A 13,152-nucleotide genomic window follows, 5' to 3' on the forward strand; every position below is an offset into this window, starting at 1 on the left:
TGTACTAATCAATAGTCAGGGTCTGGAGGTATAGTACATTGGGTAGGGCACTTGCCCCGCATACAACCAATCTGTGTGTGATCCCCAGCACCCTATATGGTCCCTGAGCCCTGCCAAATATCCCTGAGCACTGCTTGGTATGACACAAATGCAAACAAAGGAAAACAGAAGTCAAAACAGATCGGGAGCTAGGAAAATGAGATTTGGGGCAACGAACAAAGAATGAAACAAAAACATTTGCAGTTAAGATATATCTTAGTTTGTTAGCTACTAAATAACAGAAATTCAATTTTTTTCTTACTGAATTGACAGATTACTCTTTTGTGCCTATCATTCTTTTTCCTGAATTGTTGTCATAGCTGTGATTCCCTAGATAGACTCTTCATTAAAAATTATTTGGATAACTTCCAAAAGAGGAAAGTTAGTTTGTTGATTTAATCACACAAACTTAATACTCCCCTGTAGTGTGGAAGCTGCTGGTATAGGATTTTGGAAGAAGTAAAGAGAAGCCAGACATTTCACATTAGCAAATGGTCTTCCTTCCTTATTCATAAGGAAATAGAAGCCACTAAAAAAGAACTCCCGTTACTGCCCCATTTCCATTCATCTATGTTTGAGGTTCTTCCAAGGAACCTCAATAGCTGAGTTGTTCTTCCTATCTAAAGATGATCTTTCATCTTGGCTTTGGATCCTATCTCATCGCCTCCTGCCTTCTCAAGTGATTGAAAAGATTATTTCATCTTTTCTTTTTGGACACTCTTTCCTGGGGTTAACAGTAGATGGGATCTTAGTGCTGACAGGCTTCATTATGCCTGTTCTTTGCGTCACACTCCCCCACTCTCTGTGAGTTGCCTTCTGTATCAGGAGCAAGGCAGTTATTCTGGGGTCTTGCTTCATCTCCCTCCTATATTAGGCCTCCAGTTTTCCATCTTAGGTATTTTTCCTCTTTGATTTACTCCTATCTTCTGGAATTCATCCTGTAGTATCTTTATGAAAGAGAGTAGGTATAAAAGGCTAAATTTTTTGATATTTTGTTTATGAAAATTCAATCCTTATTCTTGGATAAGGATACCTATATACTTGGATATAACATTTTAAGCTAAAAGTAATTTTATTTAATTATTAAAGTTAATAATCCCATTTATTTCTTACCTATTATATAGGTGCTAAGAGTCCCATCTAATACTTTGTTAAGGAAGCTTATTAAATACTTCCATTTATTAAGTACTTTCACTGGTAATCCCTTTGATATTTTTAGATTAAATTATTTCCTGTTTTCTATTTCTGGAATTTCTTTTATTAAATGTTAGATGTCGGGGCCGGCGAGGTGGTGCTAGAGGTAAGGTGTTTGCCTTGCAAGTGCTAGCCAAGGAAGGACCGCGGTTCGATCCCCTGGTGTCCCATATGGTCCCCCCAAGCCAGGGGCAATTTCTGAGAGCTTAGCCAGGAGTAACCCCTGAGCATCGAACAGGTGTGGCCCGAAAAACCAAAAAAAAAAAAAAAATGTTAGATGTCATGACATAGTCTTTTAAATTTCTTTATTCTTTATTGTTCAGTTTTAGAGTTGTGCTTTACTGTTTGGGAGATGTCTGTGTATTCCAACTCTTTTAAGCTTTCTTTCTTTTATTATTATTTTTGTTGTTGTTATTTTTGGCCACACCTGGTGATGCTCAGGGGTTACTCCTGGCTATGCACTCAGAAATCGCTCCTGGCTTGGGGGACCATATGGGACACCAGGGGATTGAACCGGAGTTCGTCCTAGGCTAGTGCCGGCAAGGCACACATCTTACCGCTCTGCGCCACCACATTGTCTCCTCTTAATCTTTCTTATCCTTCCACTATCTCTATTGTAAGCTATGGAAGAACTTATTATCTTTGAGCTTCTCTTGGGTAGACTATTTGTAGAAGAAATCCTACTAACATTATCTTTAGATCTCTTTGTCTAGTTTAAATACCTCTCTATCCAATATAACTTCTTCAGATCTCATGTTGTTGTCTGAAATTTTTCTTTAACCCCAGTCTAATATGATAGTCTTATAAATAATTCATTTAATATTTAAAGCAATTTAACACACCTCCAGTGTCCAATGGACCTGTGATTTTTTTTGATATGTCTTAATTACACATTTCACTAGGATCCTATTGTGTTCATCTGAGACTTTATTTTTGCTACCTTTCTATTTTATGACACTTAATTTGTGTTAAATGGTTGTAAATAATATTGAAGAATGAATAGATACTCTCATTTTAATTTTCAGTTTAAATTCACTTCTATTTTTCAAATAACAAAATTATGATAAAGTTTGGATTCAACTCTGGTAGGTTTCTTAGCCATCATAGAGTTTTTATATGATGCTGCCATGTTGGGCCCATTTCCTTTTCTCATATACAAATGGCAGATAACCCTCATAATGTTTTCTCTGGCTTCTGGAAAGAAAATGATATCATGAAAAGTATTTGATTAATTTTGAAGGTTGTTTCATGGCATATATTCTTTTTTTATTTTATTGATTGAGGTTCTGTGATTTATAATACTATTAGTGATGACTTTTTGTGCACATAATTTCAACACTACACATCACCGAAAAGGACCTCTTCTCCCCCAATTATATGGATTAGTTCTCCTTTTTTGTTTTGCCTTTGGTCTCTTGTTGCTATCTTGCTGTGTATCTTTAAGACCCACACATTAGAGAAGTCATTCTATATTTATCTCTTTTCTTCTGACTAATTTCATTCAGCACAATATTCTCTAGTTCAGTCCATGTTGTGGTAAATTGCATGATTTTATTCTTTATTAGAGCTGCATAGTATTTATTTGGGTTATATATTGTCTTTTTAAACAACAGAAATTCTATGAATATGTGTCTTAAATAAATCTTGTTTGGGACATGAGGAAGGAAAGAATATAAAAGAGATTTTGAATTCTGGAAATGAAGGTGCAGTCTGGCATTCTCAGAACCTGTCAATTTCATGTGGGTAGTTTTTAACACATTTCGTTTCATTTTCATAATGTCTTTTAAGTTCAAAAGTATCATTGCTATTGATCAGGTATCAGACTGGGACTGGACAGATATTGTATTTGCCTTGCATACAGCTAGCCTCAGTTTGAATCCTTGAAAGTATATGTGGTTGCAAGACTACAGCTAGGAGTGATCCCTGAGCCAAGAGTAACCCCAAACACTGCCATCTGTTCCCCAAAACCAAACAAAGAAAAATGAAATATCAGTGGTTCATTGATGTTCAGTTGATATGTGTAAATTACAAATCCTATTTTCTTTCTTTTCTTTTTTTTTAAACTTTCTTTATTTTTTTATTTTTTATTTTTCGGTCACACCTGGCAGCGCTCAGGAGCTACTCCTGGCTCTATGCTTAGAAATTGCCCCCGGCAGTCTGGGACCATATGGGATGCTGGGATTCGAACCACTGCATTTCTGTACGCAAGGCAAAAAAACACCTTACCGCTGTGCTATCTCTCCGGCCCTATTTTCTTTCTTAAATTTAATACTGTGTTTTTTTTTTTTTTACAGTCTTATTGGTAGCCAAATTAGTATAAGCATTGGCATACTATGTCATAAATTCAGAGTTACAAAACAAAATTACTAATTGAGAATTGCAAATTATGCTCCGTTACAATTATTTTTAAATTTTTAAAATGTTGTCGGTGTCTAAATACTAGCATTTAGACTGATTCCCCAAGGAATATTTTTGCATTTCTTATGTCAGTCCTGATTAGGACAGATATTTTTATTTGTGTCTGATATTTGTATGTCATAATTTTGTTAAAACTTCAAATTTATTTTTTAAAGAAAATATACTGCTACTCGCTGGAAGTCAGAATAGCTGACTGCATCAGATTTCTAGAAAGCAAACAGGCCTGCTGCTGGGAAGTTAAGTGATGTTCCTTAGACTTTCCCTTTATGTAATATATAATTTTGCAATATAGAAGCAGATATTTTATTTTTAAAATCTTGTGGAGAGGCCGGAGAAATAGCACAGCGATAGGGCATTTGCCTTGTACATGACAAACACAGGACAGATCCCAGTTTGATTCCTGGCATCCTGTATGGTCTCCTGGTCCTGCCAGGAGTGATTTCTGAGCACAGAGCCAAGAGAAACCCCTGAGCTTCGCCAGGTGTGACCCCAAAACAAAACAAAAAAGCTTGTGGAATGTTTTCTTGTAATTTGAATGAAGGAACAATGCACCAAAGTATAAAAAAAAATAAATGAAAATCTACTGAAAAATCGTTTTCTCACTTTCTTCTTTTTAAAATTGACTGACATTGATTTACAAGACTGTAATGTTTATATGCTTTAGGAGTACCTGTCAGCACCTCACACTACCATTGCAGTGCCAATATACCTCTTTGGGGATATTGGGCCTCATTTTCCTTTCAGCCCACCCACACATGACTTTTGTAACTTAGTGCTGTGATTAAAGAATTTTTTTTCTTCACTAGAAATCATACCTGTGCTAAGTTTCTTTTATACATACACATTTATACATGTTGAGTAAGATCATTCATTTTTTGTCTTTTTTCTTCTTCTCACTTCTTTTGCTTAGAGTGACCTCCAATTTCATCTGTGTTGTCAGAAAAACCAAGATTTCCCTTTCCTATTGTGCATTTGTATAAACTCTGTCTACTTAGGGATCACTGGGCACTTAGCACTGCAGGAAGCATGGATGCATATCTGTCTTTTTATTACTTGCATAGATAGAAATAGAATTGTTTGGATTGCATGGTAGTTTTATTCTTAACTTTTAAGAATTGAATGTGATGAAGAAGACTCTGCCCTTAAAGTTTTTTTTTTTTGTTTGTTTTGTTTTGTTTTGGTTTTTGGGCCACACCCGGTGTTCTCAGGGGTGACTCCTGGCTGTCTGCTCAGAAATAGCTCCTGGCAGGCACGGGGGACCATATGGGACACCGGGATTCGAACCAACCACCTTTGGTCCTGGATCGGCTACTTGCAAGGCAAACGCCGCTGTGCTATCTCTCCGGGCCCTGCCCTTAAAGTTTTAAAATAAAGTTGGCCTTTGTCTCTTCCTGAATTTCCCTGTATGTTTTTATCCTCCCCTTTCTCTTTCTCAGATACACTCTATACATTGACTCACAGTGCTGGTGGTAAAACCCTAAATGAAAGTTATTGCTGCACAATACACTTACCTGACTTTTATCCCAGATATAAATAACTAATGATGCAAATGGAATTTAATTAAATAATTTTAACATGATCCAATAAGGAGAAAGTTTACAAGTGAAGATCACAAGCATTAGGATACAGTTCATTCTCTCATCAGGTTTTTGAAGAGAATAGTAGACAATTGTCATTTAATTTGCATTTGACAAAAGATTTCAAGTATTAGGTTAGCTTTTAATCTGTTATCAAAACACAAAACCATTCATTTGAAATGATATATGCACACCTGTGTTTATCACTGCACTTAGTACAATAACATAGGGAGCAACCCAACTCTGTGGATAAATTGACCAAGAAGTTGTGATAGATACACAATGGAATTCTATGTAGCTTTAAGACAGAAGAGTCATAATTTGCTGCAATGCAAATGAAACTAGAGTGTATCATACCAAGTGAAGTCAGTCAGAAGGAAAGTAATGGCTACAGAATGTTCTCTCATAGATGAGACTTAAAGATACACAACAAGGGGCTGGAGAGATAGCATGGAGGTAAGGCGTTTGCCTTTCATGCAAGAGGTCATCGGTTCGAATCCCAGCGTCCCATATGGTCCCCCGTGCCTGCCAGGAGCAATTTCTGAGCATGGAGCCAGGAGTAACCCCTGAGCACTGCCGGGAGTGACCCAAAAACCACAAAAAAAAAAAAAAAAAAAAAGATACACAACAAGGTAGCAACAAAAGATGAAAGATAACACAACAGGAGAATTGAGCTTCAGAACTGAGTTTGTGGTGGAGAAAGAGGTTTAAAGGGAAGGCTTTTAGAGACCTAAGAAGGAGATGGTTATACTAGTGATGGGTATGGCGATAAAATTAATGTACATGGAAGACAGCAACTAGCCATTTTACAGATCACAGTACTTTAATAAAAATGTTTAAAAAATGTGCGTATGGCCAAAGAGATAGTAGAGATGAGGCACTTGCCTTGTTTGCAGCCATCCTCAGGTCCTTCGCCTGTACTACATATGACTCTTTGAGTATTGCCAGGAGTGATCCTTGAGCACGGAACCAGGAATTAGCCCTAGGCACTGCCACATGTGTCCCAGAAACCAAAAGAAGAAAAATTCTGTTTTCTACTCATGGTTATATTTCTGAAACCTGCCAACAACATACATATTTGTTGAATTTATTAATGCATGACTCTCTTTACAGTGCTAAATTCCAGAAACACAAAAATGAAAACTAGTTTCTGCCTACATAGAACTTATTAAGCAGGCATAAGCAGCCAAACAAACTATTATTTTGCAATATGAGATGCTATAAATGGCAGTTTGCAACTGTAATGAGACTAGAGGAAACAGGCATCAGTCAGGAAAGGCTTCAAGAAGCAGTTTTTGATTTACAGGTTATTTTTTCTCCTTGGTAGCAAGTAAGGCCTTCCTTGAAAAGAGGAACTGAATATTGTAGACTACTAAATTTTACTTCCTAGAAGAGATCTCAGTAAATACAGTATTGAATCAATTTTAGCTTGGTTGGCAGACAGGAAAATTGAGAACATTCCAAATATAAAAGAAATAATCTAGCCTATAGACAAATGTACTTCCATATCTTTACAATAGAGTATAGTAGGAGTAATAAATTATTATATTTAATTTATTACATATATAAATTATATGAATATACATTTGTATATAAATATAGAATAAATTATATGAATTTTATATAAAATATTATTGTAGGAGTATAGTAGTAGGAATGAATTACAGGAAAGCATATAAATAAATTTACATGTCCTGCCTAGAAGATTCAGGTCTTTTGTAGACTTTGAGGGACCTTTGATTACTTTTGAATTAAGATGCAAGATGATCATATTTACATATTAGAAAGATTAATATGGAATCATTATGAAAGGTGGGCACTAAAAGTATTAATATTTCTGCAATGATCAGAGTCCATGAATTGTAAAAGATTGAGAGGATAGATTCAGAGTTTACTCTGAGGGTTCTGCTATGGATAATGATAAAAGTTGGCACTTACAGATTGCTACTGTTTAAAAGGAACTCATACTTTAGATGATACAGAATTTTCCTTTTACCTTTAGATGCTTGTACATAGTATGGTAAGGGCCCAGAAGGGAAGGAGTGGCCAGCCCATCTCAGGCAGTAAGGAAGACAGTGTTATTTGTGTTGACCTCTAAAGATGACTAGGTTGACTTTTCTTATTCAAATAAGAAGAATAATGACATGTTTATCATAGAGAAAACCAGTACAAGAAGAGTGCCTTCTCCTCAATATTGTGATTGGAGCACAAAATTAAAGCCATTGGCTAAACCAACTACATTTTTTTGTATTAGGAGTCCTAGGTTTGACCCTCCCTAGTACCAAGTCAGGTGCTTTCTTTACCAGCACCACTGGGAACAAATCAAAAGAAACAAAAGTTTAGTCTTTTAGGCAATTGTTCTTCATTCTGCATATATTCCACTGACTTTTTTCTAGTAATGCATAGCCTCGAAGCAAGGACTTAGTGGTGGTTTGGTGCTTGGTAGTTGCCAGGACCCCATTCAACAGAGCTTGGGGTCAGTGAGTTTGTGATGTTTCAGGCTTCATACACCTCAAGCATGTCTCTCACTCTTCCATCCCTCTCTCCTTACCTGACCCAATCCATATCTGTGAAAGGCACTGTTAAGTCACATCTCTGCTCTCTCTTTTAATTAGACAACTAACAACTTTCATACCATAGTCAGAAAGGGATTGGGAAACACTGGTCTAGATCAATAGATGGTTGGCCAGTGCCACACATGCTCACCCCTGAAGTTCCGATATGTTGAGATGCCTGTCATGGCACATTATCCAGGAGTCTGTGTGGTATTCTTTAGCTACATCATAATGCTCACACCTTACTTAGCTTACAGTGTTCAGGGCTCTTACTGCCATAGACAGAAAATGGTCAGATACTTGATCAGATAGACTAGATTTTTCTTTTCTAAAACTAATTCTTGGATTTTTGTTGTTCATTTCCTTCAATATAAGAAATTACGGAGTTTAGTTAAGATAGATGATCATTTTTATTACATTTTTTCTGTTAAACTTTATTTAAACACTGAGACTTAAAAAGTTGTTATAGGACCCGGAGAGATAGCACAGCGGTGTTTGCCTTGCAAGCAGCCAATCCAGGACCAAAGGTGATTGGTTCGAATCCCGGTGTCCCATATGGTCCCCCGCGCCTGCCAGGAGCTATTTCTGAGCAGACAGCCAGAAGTCACCCCTGAGCAACGCCGGGTGTGACCCAAAAACTAAAAAAAAAAAAAAAAAAAAAAAAAAAAAGTTGTTTATAATAAGTTTTTTCACTGTTCCAATCCCAGCTGTATTGTGACCCCCCACCACCACCAGTGTCCCCAATTTCCCACCACCCCCTAAGCCTAGCCTCTTAGCAGGTACAAAATAGTTTAATTTATATGGATATTACAACACATACTAAAACAAAAACTAATCATTATTTTTAGTTTTTGAGTCAGACTTGGCAGTGCTCAGGGGTTACTACTCCTGGCTTGACACTCAGAAATCACTTCTGACAGGCTCAGGGAACCATATGGGATGCTGGAATTCGAACCATTGACCTTCTGCATGCAACTGCAAGGCAAACACCTTACCTCCATGCTATCTCTCTGGCCCCACAAAAATTATTCTTACATTAATAATTTCCCTCTGTGAAATTAACAATTTCCCCCCAGAAGTTGTTGCTGGGATGGATGGGGTGATACACATATTCTGGTTCTCTGAGGTTGCACACATTAACTATGGTATAAGAACACTTGATTGCACTATTCTTTTTTTTATGCACACACTTTTTTCCACCTACCACCCAAATCTGTCCCCTTAGTAGACACCAAAGAATTTACCTTACATTGTTTGTTACAACAAGGAATTATCAGCAAATAGATCTATTAGGGGTAGTTTGTGATCACTGTTATATCTCAGAATGGTGTTACTAAAATCATTGAGAATTTACTGAACTGATTGGTGCTAGATGAACCTTTTGTGTTACTGTTTTCACTCATTGAGCTTGGTGGGCTTTGATGCAACTTTCCCATAAAATGTCAAACTCTCTCATGTCCCCTCCCTGCTAGCACAAAAACACAAAAAATAGGTTTGTATTTTGGTAATTATTATATAAAATAACTTCTAACAAATCTGGTAGTATTTTTTTAAAAGAAAGGATCACAATATTATTACAAATTTTTATATACCTTCTGCCATTTAATTTTTTTAATTCAGTCTCTCTTCTTTTAGAATATGTTTGTGTTTATACTCATTCTTTTTCTTCATCTGAAAGAAAATTACACATGATGCTTTATCATTTCTAAATTCCAGAATTCATATCCCCCAAATAACATTTCTCACCTGCCTTACTAATCATGCAAACCTGTAAACCATCTCCAGATCCAGAGGTCAGTATCAGCACAGCTAAACCACCCATTGCAAAAACATGAGCCAGCTGTTACCAGCTGTTCCACACACATGGCTTTCATTCGTGACTTGAGAACCTCTCCTGTGTCATTTGTTCTCATTTCCTTGTTATATCTCTTTAGGCTCCTTCAGTCTTTGCTTTTTTTCTATCTTTCATGACTTGGACATCACTTCTGAAGAGTAAGACCTTTGACCTTTAGGGCTATCTCTTGTGCTGGGTCTGTAGTATCTAAATACTTCCTCCTTGGCAGTGAGAACTTTGGCTTCCTGTGTCCTCAGTATATTTACTTATTTGCTCAGTTTGGTCAAATTCCTGAGCACACCGGTTACCTCCTCAGATTCTGATTTTTTACTGGCTACTTTCGAGAGTCTTCAATGTTAGGAATGGCAAGTGTATACTTGCAGTAGATCAGGCCAGAAGCCCTCATGTGTTGTTGTTGCATCACATTGATCCTCTCAGAAGATCCTTCAGTTGTACTAGTAGAACCACCTTTTCCCACCTCCATTTCTGCTATTCCCAACCAATTACTGTCAATTGCATGTATTCCAGCAAGTCCTATATTTGGCTCTGCTTCTATAGCTCCAGTATCTGTTTTCCACACAACTACCAAAGTGATTTTTCTTTTCTTTTCTTTTCTTTCCTTATCTTTTTTTTTCTTTTTCTTTTTTTTTATCTTTGGGCCACACTGGGTGACACTCAGGGGTTACCCTTGGCTATGTGCTCAAAAATCGCTCCTGACTTAGGGGACTATCTGGGACTCCAGGGATCTAACCAAGGTTCACCCTGGGCTAGCTGTGTGTACAGCAAATGCCCTACCACTGCACCATCGCTCTGCCCTCCCCCAAGTGATTTTTCTAAAATCATAGCTGATGCCTAGATCCTATTATTAGCTTTTCTTTTCACTCAGTTTAAAAGTAAAAGTTCTTGGGATTTGTGGTAGAACATGCACCCACCTGTGTGAGATTCTGAATCAATTTACCACATGGAGCCCCAAACACAGCCAGTTGTGTCCTTGGTGTAGGTAAGCGCAGGGGTTTGGTCCTCTGCTCCCTTTAGTAACCCAACTACTTGAGTATCTACTACATAGTAGATTCATGATAAAAACTGATTAAATGACTGTGGGTTCATGCTGAATAAATTCATTTGGTTGAAGTTCATAGTTAAGGTTTATCTGTTTGATAATAGCATTAATTAAATGTTTTATGAGCAGAATCAATATCAAATAAGGTCCATTTGAGCTTAAGAGAAAGCTCATTTAAAAAAAATTTTTAAACATAGACATTAGGGATTTTAAAAAAAGAGTCCATTAATGTTATTCATTAAAGGAATATGTTTTTCATCACATTGTAGGTCTGTAAGATCTGGAGTTTATCTTCACTGCCTTCATATACTGTTGCTTGGTAAATTTATCAGAATTGTTTTCCAAAAACATTTTCTTTTGGGGCCAGAGAGATAGTACAGCAGATAAGGCATTTGCCATGCACACACAACTGACCCAGGTTTGATTCTCAGCACCACAAATCGTCCCCCAAGCATCTTCACAAGTGATCCCTGAGTACAAAACCAGGCATTAAGCCTTGAGCACTGATGGGTGTGGCTCAAAAACAAAATAAAAGTGTCCTTTTTTAGCTATAACTTCTTTTTTTTTTTTGTCCCCCAATTCACAATACATACCCGGCAAGGGGCCTGTGTTGAGGTGTATATGGGGTGCCTTTACTGTACCTCCTCTTTCTATACAGCCAGTGTAAAGAACACAGCCTGTGGTAAGAATTGGGAGGCCTTATTTTATCTTTTATTTTTTTTTTCTTCAGGGCAAACTAAAGTTGTTTTTTTTTTTTAAGTAAGAATTCATTTAAAGGACAAAATTGATTAACATAATAAGGTAAACTAATATAACATAATATAGTGACATAACATAACATATAATATAATTAATATAATAATAATACATGTAAGTCAAAGAAAGTTTCTGATTAAAAACACAATTTTTTTTTCCATAATGGCTTACATATCTTTCACTGTAGTATTTTGGGTACATATTCACATTAAATCAGGGGAATACCCATCACCTAATATGCCCTCTTCTCAATCAAAAATCAAATATACTGAAAATAGGCAGAGTCCTGTCTAGAGGCTTCCAAACTCAGTTTGAGAGAGGATGTGAAAAAAGTAATTAAAATACCACAACAATACACACACACACACAAAAAAAATATCGAATTAAATAACCGATAAGCACCACAACAATAAAGACAGGCACCACACAATAATCTCGGTTCTGAAATCAAATCATACTCAAGTGCAAAAAGAAAGAGAAAGACAAAACAAAATAAAATAAAATAATATTGGAGACATCAACCGTAATCTCCACACCAAAATAAAGATGTCAAAAAAATAGATCATTTATTCTCCTCTTGCTGCTTTCGTGGTATGTGGAAGACTTCTACTTTATCTTGGATGGTAAAATCAGACCTGTTTCTAGAGATCTTGGTGGCTGTGAGGATCAGGGAATGGAGTTTATGAAGTCTTTCTTTGTGGTTCTAGCAGTTATGCTTCTTCAATGTCCTTTTTTGTTTTTTATGTATTCTAGGTGTTTCAGAATAGTGCTACCATTCTGTGTTTTTCTTTTGTCTTCTGACTTACTTCGTTTAACATAACATGATCTAGGTCCATCCACGTTGCTGCAAAGTCTGTGATTGTATCATTTCTAACTGCCATGTAATATTCCATTGTATATATGTACCACATTTTAATGATCCATTCATCTGTTGTTGGACATCGAGGTTGGTTCCAAGATTTGGCTATTATACTGAGTGCTGCAATAAATAGTGGGGTGCATACATATTTTGGAATGAATGTCCTTCCATCTTGGGGATATATGCCTAGGAGAGCAATTGCTGGGTCAAATGGCAGCTCAATTCTGAGTTCTTTGAGCACTCTCCAGACTTTTCTCCATAGATGTTGGACCAAAGGGCATTCCCACCAGCAATGAATGAGAGTTCCTTTCATACCACATCCTCTCCAACAAAGGTTGTTCCCATTATTTTTGATGTGAGCCAACCTCACTGGTGTGAGGTGGTATCTCATTGTTGTCTTGATTTGGATCTCCCTGATGATGAGTGAAGGTGAGCATGTTTTCATGTGTTTGTTGGCCATCCTTCTCTCTTCCTCAGAGAAATGTCTATTCATTTCGTCTCCCCATTTTTTTATGGCTTCGTTTGGTTTTGAAGGACTCAGGTTTCTGAGCGCTTTGTATGTTCTAGATATCAGCCCTTTATCTGATATATCAAGTGAAAAGATTTTTTTCCCATTCTGTTAGCTGTCTTCTTGCATTAAGTAGGGTTTCTTTTGCCATGCAGAAGCTTTTTAGTTTGATATAGTCCCATTTGTTTATAGTTGATGCTAACGTTTTTGCCATTGGTGCTCCATTCTCAAAGACCCTTTTAATATAAAGGTCTTCGAGTGTTCTGCCTATTTTATTCTCGATAAACTTTATAGATTCAGGTCTGATTTCCAGATCTTTGATCCATTTTGAGTTGACTTTTGTATAAGGAGT

The 13,152-nt window shown here is 36.8% G+C and overlaps 1 protein-coding gene and 1 non-coding gene across 3 annotated transcripts in view; one reads left to right on the forward strand and one right to left on the reverse strand.

Moving 5' to 3' along the window:
• The window catches only part of FCHSD2 (FCH and double SH3 domains 2), a 283,860-nt gene that overhangs the window by 154,061 nt on the left and 116,647 nt on the right, over nucleotides 1–13,152 (forward strand). The window lies entirely within an intron of this gene.
• Nucleotides 11,244–11,376, reverse strand: LOC126019358 (small nucleolar RNA SNORA51). The gene has a single exon (XR_007499083.1). It is a non-coding gene; the product is annotated as a small nucleolar RNA SNORA51 (small nucleolar RNA).

This window comes from Suncus etruscus, chromosome 9 (genome assembly GCF_024139225.1).
Source record: "Suncus etruscus isolate mSunEtr1 chromosome 9, mSunEtr1.pri.cur, whole genome shotgun sequence".
In the NCBI taxonomy this organism is placed as follows: domain Eukaryota; kingdom Metazoa; phylum Chordata; class Mammalia; order Eulipotyphla; family Soricidae; genus Suncus; species Suncus etruscus.